The following is a 4474-nucleotide window of genomic DNA, read 5'->3' as shown; positions in this document are numbered from 1 at the left end:
CAGTGGAACAGGTTGATGCTTTGCTCTGCAGAGGGAGTCTCTTCAATCTTCTTCTTGATGTACTGGACTGTTTGCTGATTGGTCTGTGAGCCACTTCCTGTCTGTGTCAGCAGACCTCGTAGGAGAGTCTGATTGGTCTGCAGTGAAAGACCCAGGAGGAAGCGGAGGAACAAGTCCAGGTGTCCATTTGGACTCTGTAAGGCCTTGTCCACAGCCCTCTGGTAGAGCTTTGTTGGATCAGGTTTGTCTCTGAACAGTTTAGACCAGTTGGAGGTTGATTGTCCTTCTGACAGCAGATTGACTCCAGAGTTGATGAAGGTCAGATGGACATGAAGAGCAGCCAGAAACTCCTGAAGACTCAGATGGACGAAGCAGAACACCTTGTCCTGGTACAGTCCTCTCTCCTCTTTAAAGACCTGTGTGAACACTCCCGAGTACACTGAGGCTGCTCTGATATCAATGCCACACTCTGTCAGGTCTGATTCATAGAAGATCAGGTTTCCTTTCTGCAGCTGCTCAAAAGCCAGTTTTCCCAGAGACTCAATCATCTTCCTGGTCTCTGGACTCCAGTGTGGATCTGTCTCAGCTCCTCCATCATACTTAACATTCTTCAGTTTGGACTGAACCACCAGGAAGTGGATGTACATCTCAGTCAGGGTCTTGGGCAGCCCTCCTCCCTCTCTGGTTTTCAACACATCCTCCAGAACTGTAGCAGTGATCCAGCAGAAGACCGGGATGTGGCACATGATGTGGAGGCTTCGTGAAGTCTTGATGTGGGAGATGATCCTTCTGACCTGCTCCTCCTCTCTGAACCTCTTCCTGAAGTACTCCTCCTTCTGTGGGTCAGTGAACCCTCTGACCTCTGTCACCATGTCAACACACTCAGGAGGGATCTGATTGGCTGCTGCAGGTCGTGTGGTTATCCAGAGGCGAGCAGAGGGAAGCAGTTTCCCCCTGATGAGGTTTGTCAGCAGCACATCCACTGAGGTGGACTCTGTAACATCAGTCAGGATCTCAGTGTTGTGGAAGTCCAGAGGAAGTCGACACTCATCCAGACCGTCAAAGATGAACAGAACCTGGACCTCTTCAAACCTGCAGAGTCCTGCTTCTTTGGTTTCAGTAAAGAAGTGATGAACAAGTTCCACCAAGCTGAACTTTTTCTCTTTCAGCACATTCAGCTCTCTGAACATGAATGGAAATGTGAAGTGTATGTCCTGGTTGGCTTTGTCTTCAGCCCAGTCCAGAGTCAACTTCTGTGCTAAGACTGTTTTCCCAATGCCAGCCACTCCCTTTGTCATCACTGTTCTGATTGGTCCGTCTCTTCCAGGTGAGGCTTTAAAGATGTCTTCTTGTCTGATGCTTGTTTCTGGTTTGGCTGGTTTCCTGGATGCTGTTTCAATCTGTCTGACCTCATGTTCATCATTGACCTCTCCAGTCCCTCCCTCTGTGATGTAGAGCTCTGTGTAGATCTGATTCAGAAGGGTTGGGTTTCCTGCTTTAGAGATCCCCTCAAACACACACTGGAACTTCTTCTTCAGAGCAGATTTAAGTTTACGTTGACAAACTGCAGCAACGTGTCCTGAATGAACAAACAAGAAACAACATCAGTGACTGATTCATAAAGAAAACATGACATGTTCATCCCCCTAAAGAACACACATGAACATATGTCCCTCCATGTCTTGAGACGTTAGTAAATGTCCCATTTGTCCATCATGTTGAATCTTTAGAGAAGTCCTCTTACTGCTGTGCAGACAGCCAGCCAGCTCCTCCTGCTTCATTCTCCTCAGGAAGTTCACTGTGATCTTCACAAAAGCCTCTCTGCTGCTCCTCCTCTGCTCTTCCTCCTCTCTGTCCAACACCTCCTCATCCTCCCTCTGACTCTCTGAGCATTCTGGGTAATCTGGACTCACACCCTTCTGGATCTTCTTCAGCTCCTTCTTCACAAAAGTGACAATGTTCTCCTCCAGCAGCTGGAACAGAAAACTATATGAATGACACAATCAAAGTAAAACCATGGAGCCAAACATCAGATCCATGTTGGACACACTGACAATCCACTGCTCTAAAAAGTGCAGCATGGAGATTATTGTCAACACAACAGATGTCAAAGTAGTTGTTGTCCATGTACAGACCATAAATATGGAGTCCAGGTGTGTTTGATGCTGCTGGGCAGACTGAGCACTGGGAACCTCTGAGCTCTCCTGGTCCACTCTGTGGAGGAATCATGAAGAATTAGCTCACATTATGTTTGCAGCATCTGTGAGAGTTTTATGCTTTGTACACAAACAACAGCTGCTTTTATGTTCTGTGGTGACTGTCCTGATTAAAGCAAACACTACTGTGCTGTGACATTCTCAATGAGAGGAAACAAGCAATCAATTCTGTACCTCATGACCTAGAGTCATCACAACAAGTCCACCTTTTAAATGATGAGTTTTAAGGACTCACACTGGGTTTGACAGAAGTCTCACCTCTGCTACAGGACACTAACACAAAGACTGGAACTGGATAGGTGCTGAGTTACAGGGAGTTTTAGTTCTGATCTCAATGACACATATAAGAACATAAGAAGTGCTTTTCTTGAAAACAGAAACATCAACTTTGCCACTAAAGCCTGTGTTTCAGCCTGATCATGTTCATATACTGTGACATTCATGAAGCCTGGAGACAAAACACAATCACTTCATCTTTCATAGAAGACCAGTTATACAGGACAGCTGTCTGATACATTTTAAACTCAGCTGCAGCTCACTTCTTTGCAGCAGAGGGAGGCTGTCCTTCGAAATTCATGGGCTCATCCTTTGACCAGTCACTCTTCATGGACACACAGCTGGGCTCAGGTCCATGTTCAGGTCCAGGTCCAGCAGAGTCTGGTGTGTGCTGCTGCTCTGGCCTTCAACACAACACACACAGAGCTTTGAGTGTGAATAATGATGGTGCAGTGATGTGAGTGCTGAGCTCTGACATGGAGAAGAGTCATGGACAGTTAGAGATCCTCATCTCACCTCTGAGCTTTGGTCTGGATCTCATGGTCCCCACACAGACTGCTTTTAGGGGGAGGGGCTCCCTCCTCTCTGTCCTCACACTGATTCATGATGCTGAATTCACATCCACATCAGCTCACACACACTTTCTACCTTCATGTGGAGAGAAAACACAAATCATTCATCTGCACATCAGCTGAAATCATCCTCAGGTTCAGGTTCCTTTATTTGTATCTGTAGGTAGATTTGTTTTGCAGTCACATGATCAGATGATGATGTCCTTTTGACACATATACACAAAACACAAAGAAATGTAACGCAAAACCAACACAGCTGACTATAAACATGATGATAAAAGTAAAAGTGCTCATGGCTCCACCAATCAGGACATCAAAGAGAGAGAAGGGTCAATAAATAATAACTCCGGTAAAATGTAAAATAATAAAAACCTTTACTTTAAAAGAAGTTGAAAAAGAGAGAGAAGTTAAAACCCAATAAAAAGAATTAAAACCCACACAATAAATAAATATGTAATAAATCCATAAATAAGTATGTATGTGCAATGTATGTGTAATGGATAAACCTGCGCCCGGAGGGAAGAAGCAGAAAGTGGCAGTGCAAAGGGTGGAGTCATCATTTAAAATGGAGGTAGCTGTCCTCTGTACCTGTCTGCTGTACAGGGACGCTGGACTTGGCTGGGACTCACCAAGCAGACGACTAGACCACTTAACTATTTGGTCTGAGGACTTCCTCTGTTTTAAAGTTGTCTGACTGAACCATGGCACTAAAGAAAATAATAAAATGGAGAAAACATGCTCATTATGGTTCAGTCAATGTGAAAATGTGCAAGTTTCCTTAAACAGTGTAAACGTTGCTGAGACTTTTTACAAACCACTTCACAATTTTCTTCAAATGTCAATTTGCTGTCAATGATAGTCCCAAGATATTTGTAAGACTGCACATACTCAATGGTCTGACCTTTAATTACAGTGACTTGGTGCCTGTGGGGTTTCCTCCTAAAATCAATGAGCATATCTTTGGTTGTTGTAGCATTTAGCTGCAGGTAGGATTCCTCACACCACTGAACTAAATCATCAATGACTGGTCCATGGCTGCTCTCACCGTCCAATAACTGAGTCATCAGCACTTTATGATGCTTCTGCTGTCATGTCTGCTCTGACACATGTTTGTGTATAAAATGAACAATAGTGGTGACAACACACACCCTTGAGGAGAAACAGTGGAAGAACACCTTTGGTCAGACAATGTACTGTTGACCCTCACTCTCTGTGTCCTGTTGGTTAAAACATCCAGAATCCAACCCACCAGATTATTATTTAAATCAAACTGTTGTAGGAGCCTTTCAATTCAAATGTGAGGTTGGATTGTATTAAAAGCAGAAGACAAGTCCTCAAATAAAAGCCTGGTGTGTGTCCCATTAAAATCCAGATGTTTAAAAAGCATGTTGAGCAGAGTCACTGTATCAT

At 44.3% G+C, this 4474-nt stretch overlaps 1 long non-coding RNA gene across 1 annotated transcript; it reads right to left on the bottom strand.

The window, feature by feature from the left end:
* Nucleotides 1-2153: 2153 nt before the first annotated feature.
* LOC121192074 lies at nt 2154-3050 on the bottom strand. The gene is made up of 3 exons (XR_005895168.1): nt 3009-3050; nt 2756-2896; nt 2154-2214 (listed from the first exon to the last, which is right to left on the bottom strand). It is a non-coding gene; the product is annotated as an uncharacterized LOC121192074 (long non-coding RNA).
* Nucleotides 3051-4474: the final 1424 nt, after the last annotated feature.

This window comes from Toxotes jaculatrix, chromosome 13 (assembly GCF_017976425.1).
Source record: "Toxotes jaculatrix isolate fToxJac2 chromosome 13, fToxJac2.pri, whole genome shotgun sequence".
NCBI classification, from domain to species: domain Eukaryota; kingdom Metazoa; phylum Chordata; class Actinopteri; family Toxotidae; genus Toxotes; species Toxotes jaculatrix.
Note: the sequence above shows the minus strand (reverse complement) of the source record. Positions and strands in the feature narration are given on the sequence as shown.